Source organism: Sitophilus oryzae, unplaced genomic scaffold (assembly GCF_002938485.1).
Source record: "Sitophilus oryzae breed Bouriz unplaced genomic scaffold, Soryzae_2.0 scaffold_465_pilon_pilon, whole genome shotgun sequence".
Taxonomy (NCBI): domain Eukaryota; kingdom Metazoa; phylum Arthropoda; class Insecta; order Coleoptera; family Curculionidae; genus Sitophilus; species Sitophilus oryzae.
The window spans coordinates 5,349,980-5,361,348 of NW_022147046.1; the positions used below are offsets into that span (position 1 = coordinate 5,349,980).

Below are 11,369 nucleotides of genomic sequence, written 5' to 3' on the forward strand. Positions count from 1 at the left end.
AAAACAAGATATTCATTGGACGTAGCTCGGTTGTGCCTTTAAATATTCTTAATTAGGGATATTTGACACCCTGGATTGCAGTAGTTGTGTATCCAGCGATTTTGGTTCAGTAGCAATTCTGTCGTAAACCTGGCAACTACAGAAGTTGGTTAGGGCCCGATTGTGAAAGTAAAATAGTTATGATATATATATATATATATATATATATATATATATATATATATATATATATATATATATATATATATATATATATATATATATATAATCTGTATACAATGTGTACAGTATACAAACTCTGCCCAAAGACTTCCAAGTTTTCCTCGCTAAATATGCTTCAGAGGTAAAGGTACTAGCTAGTTAGAGACAATAAGAAGTGTGTTGGTCCCTGCCATGTATGTGAAACCCATAAAGCTACTAGTTTTTGTAATTAATGCAACAAATTTGTTCGCAAAAACTACAGTGATAACTAATCAATTGTATGGTAGATACTACCTATATCAGAAAATTAAACATTTAGATGATACTTTCATCTTCTTTCAGTTATTAAAAATATTTTTTTTTAATATTTAAAAGGTTCTGTTTGATTTATTTTATTATAATATGTTTGGTATGAATTAGTTTTTTTTGAGTTGGCAAAGCTATATATTTTTTTATTTTAAATACTAAAAAATTGTTGTGTTAATAAAGTAAATAATGTATTAAAAAAGTTGCTTGTTACTGTTTAGCATGCTAAATTTTACAATTAGATATTTTAAATTAGAGAATACTTAAAAAATATAAATGCAGTACGGATTACGCTCCCGGTCGTGTGATTCTAAAGTACGCGCCTGCCCGAGGGTTAATGGGCTTAATAAATGTATTTTGTACCTCAATTTTAGTACTTTTTTTGTTCAGAAATGTTTTCTAGTTGTCTTTTTATTATTTTTGTTTGTTTATTTTATACATGTTATATTGCATTTTTATAATGTATGACCTTCTTATTGGCGTAAAATGCTGAGTGCTGTAGAATAAATAAATAAAATTACATTATACTATCATTACTTTTACTACATAAAAATATAATAGGTAATATAATGATTGCGTAATAAATGGAAAATTGGTTACGTACCCAACCCTGATGTGCATACATATGTGTAAAGCGATGGTACGATTTACCATTATGGTTATATCGAACTAGATCAATTTGTAATGTTTCGCGCTGTCGAGAAAAAGTTTTAAACGCTCAAACGTTAAGAAATTCTTATGCGTTACCGGTACTAATATGGGCCATTAGTCTTGGACAGGCTTAGAAGCGGCTTAAATATGGCATTTGCATCAAAGTAGTTGTTGTGTACTTTCAAATTTTCTAGCTAATTGAATTCTGAAGAAACCCGACGTCTTAAATTTTTCATTGCTGCTTAATAATTGATTTGTGATACGAACAATGAGAAAAATACCGTATAATAGAGAAAAAACGGCGTCAAAGACGACTGGAAAATGACAATAAGAGCCAACCTAAATTTATTTCCAAGAAATATATTTTTTCTACAAACGTCAGTAAAAATGTAATTTTTAACGCATGCTGTCAGTGCCTAAAATGTGACATTATGTCACTGATGATAAAAGTCATTTACATTTAGCACTGCTGCTAAAAGTAAGTCACGTGATTTACTTTTAACACTGAAGCGATAATTGAAAAAAAAATAAGAAAAATCAAGTCAACGTAAAATAATTATTTACTCAAATTAAATGTACAGGGTGTCCCACTAAGAATAGCTCTCGGCTGTATCTCGTAAAGTATTAGCAGCAGGGGCTGCGGAAAAAAAATATTTATGCCTAAAGAGGCTATGCGAAATTGCTGGAAATTATTTTCATGTTTGTAGAACGACCGCTACGGGGCGCAACTGCAACACAAAATAAGAAAATGGAGTTTTTACACAATTTTGCCTAGATAAGGTGTACTATAAATAATAGCTTCTTAATCTTCAGTAAATTTTAAATATTTTTTGTTAGAGCCATTTTCCCCTATCTACCAAAATAAAGTGGTGGGGGAAGGTTAGATCTGTTTTTATTTAAACATTAATAACTCTGGAGTGGATGATCGGAATCCAACAAGCGAGGACTCGTTTAAAAGAGCGTTTCTTACTCTATATTATATCATATAAACAATAATAATAAGCTTTTGGACGTAGACGCTAGGGGGCGTTGTCTTACAATTTAACAAACATTGCGCGTTTTTTCAAAAAAATTATTAAAATTATCTTATTTTTTGTTAGAATGGGCATAATCAAGAGGGCTACTGATACCGTCTTGTAAAAATAAGTTAATTAAGGGCTTATTTTTTTGGTATTTATTATAATTCTGCTAATATCTTCGGTTTGAAAGAAGATATCATGATGCGGTTTTCGCTGACTTTTTAAGCTTTTTCTACTCTTTCCGATCAGCTAAAATCACAAGATTAAACGAACTTACCTGAAGTGAAGTTCAATCTTGATTATATGAAGGTCTCGTCGAAATAAATAAGTACAATGTAGTTCCCTTTTCTCCGTGCGGCGACCACACATTTTAAAGCCTAAACAAACAAATTTCAACATGCCCCTCGCTTCCCTGCTCCCTTACCTCATTACATGCCCTTGCATCATTTCTTATTTAGTCAATTTTAAAGATACTTATTATGTTGTTGTAAATTGAGGTTGAGGGTGGGAGGGAACTTATTTATTCGACGAGACCTTCATATAATCAAGATTGAACTTCACTTCAGGTAAGTTCGTTTAATCTTGTGATTATATAGGTCTCGTCTCCATAAATAAGTACAATGTAGATTTTAAAGTAATAAACAACATAATCTTTTCTCCCATTTCTATATTGAAAATATATAAAGATTAATTTCTCAGCAAAACTATTCTCATTATCCATCAAGGATCTATTGTAAACAGTAGCGAGCATTCTAGAATTTTTAGACCAACCAGCAGCGAGTCTGATGGTATCAAAATTTAACCCTTTCCTGGCAGCTGCTGAAGTTACAGCATGCCGTGTACTATGAGCGGTAAAATGATCCGTATCAATCCTACTCTTATTTAGGACAATTTTAATCCAGCTCCCCAAGGTTTGAGTGGATGTTTTCTTATGCGGTTTCTTGATTGTTACGAAAACAGAAGTTATACTTCCTCTAATGCTCTCTGTTCGTTTTAGATACTCTACTAACGTGCTAGCTACGCATAAATTAGCGTCTTTCTTGAAATAAGGTAAGCGTAAAAAGGGTTGCGGCTTATTTCTACCGAATGTTTTTAATCTTGCGCTAATTTTTATATGTATTTCCCCTAACTTCCGAAAAATTTCCCTTATATCAATAAGCGATAGTGTTTGTAAACGTTGACCCGATGCTAAGGCCAGTAATGTCACTAATTTATGCGTAAGCCCCTCCAAGGTTAACTCATAATTATTTTTTATTTTTAAATAATTAAGTACTACGTACGTAGGATCCCAGGTATTTTCGGACTTGGGCTTATTAGGTCTCAACATATATATTCCCTTAAAAAACCTTTGCATACGAAAATCTTGTAAGAGGTCTGGGCCCGCTATCTGTGCTATGGCTGCTCTATAAGAACTTAATGAGCTAAAAGATGCGCCTTCGTTAAAGAGTTGAGTCAAAATATTAGAACGTTGGAACCCGAAACCGAGAAGGGATCTAAGTTCTTAACGCTACAAAATTCCCACCATTATTTAAGCCCTGAGTTAGACTGTTTTAAGGTGTTACTTGTTATTGAAGACATGCAAATTTCCAGCGCTTCTTCTGGAACATTCCCTAAGAGCAAGGCTTGCCTGATAGCCGGACCTCCCGTCAGAGAAAGATGTTGGCTAACGGGTGGGGAGATCCGCTAAAAGAAGTAAATATTTATTAATTTAAAAAAATAATCGGCTCATCTATTAACATCGCCCTTAAAACCGAATACCAAGGTTGCGAAACCCAGTTGGGTACAACCATTATACCTTCTGCCTGATCAGAAATAATTTTTTTTCTTTTTGCAGAGCCTTTGGGACCATTGAAAATGGAGGGAAAGCAAAAAATAAAATGTTTCCCAGTTTGTTGTAAAGGCATCAATGGCGTACATATCTGGGTCCCTGTGCCACGATATGTATTTCTTGCATTTAGCATTTATATGCGTAGCAAACAAATCTATTTCCGGTAAACCCCACTTATAGTGACCAATTTCCCAAATGCCCAGCTCGCTAAACTCCATTCTGTCTCGACCTTAAATTCCCTGGAAGCCCTGTCAGCTTCCTTATTCTCTTGAGATCTAATATAAGAGGCTACGATAAATAATCTCCTTTCCTCACACCATTGCCAAATTATTCGAGGGATATTGTTTAACTTGGAAATTGAACACATTATGTTCTATGTAATATAGGTATATGCCAGTGCAGTAACACTACTGCACTGGCATATAGGGTAGACAACACTGTCTACCTTGCACAAGCTAGAAACGTTAGATAAGTCATTAGCAAAGCCTTTCAAGCCAAAATAAACAGCTTGTAACTCCCTAAAATTTATGTGTTCTTCTCATTCGTAGGTAGGCCAGAGACCTTGAGAACTTATGTTATTGCAACAAACACCCCATCCAATATCTGATGCGTCAGAGAATATTTCCATAGAGTATTTACTATATGATAATAAGTTTTTGCTAATAGGTATGTTTCGAATCCACCAATCGGTATCAACACATAACTTCTTAGAAATTTTCATAGTTCCGTTATAATTTCCTTTATTACTCTTTAACGCTAAATTTTTTTCTCTCTCGAAACAATTTGGTATATAAATAACCGTACTTATGGCTGGACATATGGATATCAACTTCCCTGTTAGCCTTACAAACTCCCTTGTAGTGCATTTCTTCCATCTTAAAAACTTTTTTAAATGCAAAATTATTTTTGTGATTTTTTCCTCTTGAACAGAAATAGTCATATCCATAGAGTTTAATTTAAACCCCAAAAACGTCACAATTTTTTGTGGAGATAATACTCTTTTTATAGTTTACAATAAACCCCATATTCGAGTAGTCCAATTGTTTCTAATACATTTGCTAAACATGCATCATAAGAATCTCCTAGTAATTAAAAATCATCTAAATAAACAACTGAAACGTGAATATCTCTGTAATAAACTGATTTTTACATGGCTGTGCCTTAGAAATAGCCCCTATACTAAGCAATCTCCGAACGTTGCCCTCAATTGTCTTATGTTGTTGCACCGACCATTTATGTCTACCTGAGATTATGTTATGTGATGGTCTCGTCACAAACGGAATTTTAAAACCTTGCAACCATGCCATAATACATCTATTATCCCTATACATCTTCCCTGAGAACGCGACCTTACGCCGAAGTGTTGTATTCGGTTCCAGGTCCGCCTTTGACGTGGGCGGTTGTAGGAAGTTTCTCGAACATTGAGTCTGTCCCGTTTCCCTCCCTGCTGATGTTGAGGCAGACTTTTGAAGTTTAAATGCGGCGTGGACCGAGATCTGGCTGCATTTGATACGATTCTTCCTGGAGTACTTCTGACAGTCTTTAACTGACTGGATGACAGTTAAAGGCGGACAACTCTTTGGCCGCCTTTAATCTTCCTTCCAAATCCTCACCAAACAACCAGGTATCCAAAGGGGATTCCGTTAGAGTGGTTTTCCAATTTTTATTTAAATCGAAAGACACTAGTTCCCTCCTCGATATTGACTCGGAATGGATAACACCAGTTATAAGACGTTCTGTGTCGTTTAGGGTCTCTATATAATGCTTTATATTCCTTTCTCCCCCCCCTCCCTTTTCCTCTAAAATTTTTGCCATTACTTGACCTATAGCCGACAAACTGGCTGCTAATCTTGATTGAATTTTAGCCAATTTCATCTCTGCACTCCACATTATCATGTATGGCCTGTTTCCGCATTAAATTTAACTATGGTGGTGGCGTTCTCTGGAGAGGGGTACTTCTCCATTAATAGGTTAAGAACGGGTTCTTCAAGGCCGGTTTTTGCAATGTGTATCCATCCGCTACTGTACTGAACTTCCATCTACCGTGTCGCTAGAATCTGCCAGCAAACTATAGTCGAGGATCTTCGGAAGCAATGTCCAGTATAAAGATGAAAATCGGGCAAATTTAGAAATTTAGCAATATTGGCAGGCAACTTACCAAAAGTGTTGATTCCAACTGGAGTCGTGGCACATTTATTCTTAATATATTTTATAAATATTCTTGAATGGTTGATGGTCGCTGGACGGAGAGCTATGTACTTTTTGTAATAATTCAAATATAATGTACCAGTAATACCAAATGTTCGTTCCACATTAGTTTTTGTATCTGGAATATGCACGATTAATGAAGTTCCTACATCCTCGATATTATTTAATGCCAAGTTGCATAGTTCTTCACGACGGCACGCTCCAAATATGCCGAAAATTACGGCAACTTTTTTCATAAGGTATATTTCATCCGACGCCTCTGCAAGAAGTTTGGCGATCTGTTCTCTGGTCAATATTTTTCGACTGGTCAATATTTTGGACGATATCCCTCAACTTTTTGCTTCAAAACAGCAATAAGCCTGTAATATTTGCTTATGTCCTGATTGTTAGTCTTTATCATCGCCTTGATCATATGGAATAATTTGACCAAAGCGTTGACGATTTTCATATTTTCTGACTTTTCTTCGAAGTATGCCAAACGTACTTTTTCACTGAACTTGCCAGTGCCACTGACATTTTTTAGGTCACACCATCTCAAAAATCGATTATATGAAAACTCGTACTTATCCTTGGACTTGCTGGGTAATAAATCAAAAGTAATTCTGTTAGCCGCTTCTCCAATTTCTGCTGGAAAAAACTCAGTTTCTTGATCACTTTCCATCATCTTACAAGAGTTGAGGCACAAATTTGACATTAGTTGACAACAAATGATCGAATGTTTGGAATCTTTCAATTACCCTAGCAACCATAAACTTAATAATTAATTTGATTTCAGAATGACATATTATGAATTCATATACAAACTAAAATATATGGGAAACTGAAATTGAGATCTTTGAAAGGACTTTTTCACCGCAACCAGTTATACACAAATTTGTTAGTTTCGTGACGAACCACCGGTCGCGCTTAAGGCGAAGTTTTTTTGGCAGTTCAAATCAAATCAAGTCAGTTCTAATCAAATAAATAATAAATAATATGCACCGTCAAAAATCGAAAAAAGTTTTACTGAAATTTTAGTAATTGTTTAAACTTTTTATTAAAAACAATGATGGAATCAGGCCGTAAACCCTTTCACGAGCCCTTTCATAAGTATGTTGTACCGGCGCCGGCGTGCATGGATTTGTTTTCCAAAAGACATACATTCTCGAAGAACGATCCTACATTATTCCAAAAGTGATATCAAGTGCGAAACCTTAAAATGGAAAATACAACACAGCAAGATATTTAAAAGATTTATAGAGTTTGTGATTTACATTTTTGTAATCAAGATTACGTACCTGGAATAAAAAGAGGGGCTCTGGTGCACAATAGGTCCCCACGCATTTAACACTTTTTTGTGATTTTTTTGCAAGATTATCTTAAACTGAATATTTTTAAGCATAAAAATTGTTGGATGAATGTGTTTTATCTTTAAAAAGCGGCAAAAAAACGTATTTTAGGTACAGGCGACGGACAGTAAATATGTTAAATTTTCTACACGGATTCAGTAAAAACATCACATATTAGTACTTTATTACCTTATATAGACGTGGAATGATCTAATTTAAGCACAAAAATGTAACGAATCTTCTTTGTAAGCATAAAAATTAAGAAAATATATTTATTTACATCAGCTCAAGCTAGCAATTTTATGACTTTTTCGATTGACAGTTAATCGATCATCGGTATGTCATCTATGGCCTTCGCATAGAATTTGCGACGTTGTCAATAAAATTACTTTATATGATTTTCTTCTGAAATAAAGTTGTTGTGGAGGGACTTAAAACGGTAAGTTATCACTTTAGTGCAACAAAAATTGAACTGTCTAGTAGCTTATTCGTTAGTGTGGATTATTTTAAAGCAATTTCTGAAATAAAATTTGCGGATTTTTCAGGTTCTACGAAAATATAAGTTTTTTTAATATATACTGTTTTTCGACGCGTAATCAATGAAGTTTTGTCATTAGGCTCAATTAGGTTAGCCTGGTTATTTGGAAGGTGGTAATGCATTGGTTAGCCTGGTTATTTGGAGGGTGTTAATGCAATGGTTAGCCTGGTTATTTGGAGGGTGGTAATGCATTGGTTAGCCTGGTTATTTGGAGGGTGTTAATGCATTGGTTAGCCTGGTTATTTGGGGGTGTTAATGCATTGGTTAGCCTGGTTATTTGGAGGGTGGTAATGCATTGGTTAGCATGGTTATTTGGAGGGTGTTAATGCATTGGTTAGCCTGGTTATTTGGGGGTGTTAATGCATTGGTTAGGTTAGGTTAGATAGGCTGGTTATTTGGAGGGTGGTAATGCATTGGTTAGCCTGATTATTTGGAGGGTGTTAATGCATTGGTTAGCCTGGTGATTTGGAGGGTGTTAATGCATTGGTTAGCCTGGTTATTTGGGGGTGTTAATGCATTGGTTAGGTTAGGTTAGATATTCTGGTTATTTGGAGGGTGGTAATGCATTGGTTAGTCTGGTTATTTGGAGGGTGTTAATGCATGGTTAGCCTGGTTATTTGGGGGTGTTAATGCATTGGTTAGGTTAGGTTGGTGGGGAGTGTTTGGAAGTACGCAGATCACATCCATTTCGGAATCTTACTGAACAAATCCGGGAAAAATATATTTTTAAACAATTGTGCTAAATACTGTGTAATGATTTTATTGTCAATTTATTTTTATAGTGTTTTTGTTTTGCCTCGTTTATTATATTTTTAATTTTTCGTGTTCTTAAAGTGCGTACTAAATGTAAAAAAAACGAATATAAAGTAGAACGTTTTCGTCGATTTTACACAGGGTGAGTATGGCAACACTGTGCATAACCTTGTATTTTACTGTCTTTATGAAGGTTATAATAGGGAGTTTTCGCATTGAAATGTAGTGAAAATTTGGAATTTTCAATTATTTTTTTTCGTAGAAAAAGTGGTTCATCCAACAATTTTTTTCTTTTAAACCATTCCATTAACTATGGGATCCACATTAAAAATTAAAAAAACCACGATTTCGTGGGGACCTGTTCTGCACAAGACCCAAAAAGAGGTTTAGAAGTTAATTATCTTTTAAGTGACTTTTTATATACACCAGTTTATATGGGTAAGTTAAATAGTTAAAAATTTAGTTAAATAAAGAACGTTTTCAGATATTTTGATCTAATAAAATTAAAATAATCTTTTAGATGATCAACCTACTGGTAATTTGGTGTCCAGTGATGTCGATCCAGGTACAAACCTTGTATTTAAAGACAAACATTTGTTGTAGTGGTGGACCACTCTCTCGTTGGAATTAGACTTGTACTGTTACCTGAGAAAAGCAGTAACTGAAAAGGGTAGGTACCTACACCGTGGGCCAAATTAAAATCGCAAAATATTCAGTAATGGAGATCAACGTTATTTTTAAAAAAAATATCATATGAACTTTATAACAAAAAATATGTTAATTGAGCTGTAAATAAACAAGTTATGGCACTGGCTACTTTAATTTGGCAGAGAGTGATTCAATAATTATTAGATACTCCAAAGTTTCTTAAAAATGTTAATATGTATTACGAATCCAAACTGAATTTGGTTTTTTAAAATTATCGTTTTAGATTTTTTAAATTGTATCTATCATTTTAGAGAAAGGATCAGATATCCCAAAACCAGGAATCATCCAGAGTGCAGATGATGCAGTTTTTGCGAGTGAGGTAAGATCTTTCTCTTGTAAGTCCTCTTTTAAGAATTTAACCCAGGCAGTTGTTTACACCCAAATTAGGTAAGAATTAAAAAATATAATAAGTGGAGCATACTACTCAAAAATGTAAATTTGCTTTATTAGCAATTGTTTTTGAATCCTGCTTATAAAAGGCATATGAAGCACCATAATATATTTCTTATGAAAAATAATGCCTTTGTTAGCTTAAAGACTAAGATAAAAAGTTCAAAGCCAATTTCTGTTGAGAATTTAGAGCCCTTTAACGGCATCAAATTTTTGATTTTTTCGTTATATAAACCATACTCGAGTTTTTTTTTATTTGTTTCAGATCGGAAGCATAGCAAAGGAATCGTACAACCTGTGAATTCAGTTTAATTACTGAGATCAAGGATGGTGAAACATTCATTATGATTATACAGAGCTACAAAGATTTATGTTAAGAACCCAAATTATCATAATGAATTGAGACGAGACAACACCTGGGTAGAAATTGAGGAAAAATGCAGAATAAAAGGCATTTTTATATGATTACACGAATCCATTTTTATCAAATCGTCACATAGATAATATTTCTCTACGCGTAATACTAAAATTAAAAAGGACAGCTTAAAACAACTTTAAATTTTCATCGCGTGCGAAAAAACAGTGCTTCCAATGGCTTCGGCTTCGGCGCGCTTCGCTCAAGTGCGCATCACACTTTAAATGTTTGCGAAGCGCCGGCGCCGGCGCGGCCAAAATGTCATTGGATTAATTGCATGTATTTTGATTTTGATTCTTCGCGTTACTTCGCTTTAATCCGTAGGTCTGCATTTTTATACATATATACCATTGATCCAATTCACGTTTTTTTGCCGTGCTTCGTATAAGTTCGCGACAAAACTTTGTTAGTTGTATTTTATATTATTTAATGCTATTGTATTGATTTATTATTATTGTTTTATTTATATGAAGAAGTTAAGTAGAGCAGTGCTGTGCGAGCCTACGTCTGAAGAAGAAATTTTATTTATTGTATAATTTGTATTATTTACTTTTTTATAAAGTTATTACTAATAATTATTATTATTAAACATATCCAGTTAATTATTTTTATTTTATTAACTATAGCTGTTTTTTCTATCTATTTCATATTTTTTGATGAGGATAAGCTAATTCTAAATGAAACGCCACCTGTTTGAGAACAATACAATATAATGGAGCGATGTAGCATTTAGAGTAACTTATTCTTATTAAAAAATAAGAAATAGAAGAAAAATTACCTATTTCTGTACAAAAAAAATTAATTACGTTCCAAAAAATTGATAATAGATGGCGTTAGAGTGTTAACAACAAAGTTACCTGTAGTCAAAATGTAAAGTTTCCTGTAAAATAAAATAAAATTGTATCATAAGTTCTGTAACGACCCGATGCATGGCGCCACTGAATTCTCCTACAGACGGTATCATTTCAGTTTCCTATATATTTTAGTTTGTATATGTATGAATTATTCATTAACGTAAAAAGTA

General features: G+C 33.8%; 1 long non-coding RNA gene across 1 annotated transcript; it reads left to right on the forward strand.

The window, feature by feature from the left end:
- Positions 1-9,464: 9,464 nt before the first annotated feature.
- Positions 9,465-10,341, forward strand: LOC115885932. The gene is made up of 3 exons (XR_004050811.1): positions 9,465-9,502; positions 9,792-9,859; positions 10,196-10,341. It is a non-coding gene; the product is annotated as an uncharacterized LOC115885932 (long non-coding RNA).
- The last annotated feature ends 1,028 nt before the right edge of the window (positions 10,342-11,369 follow it).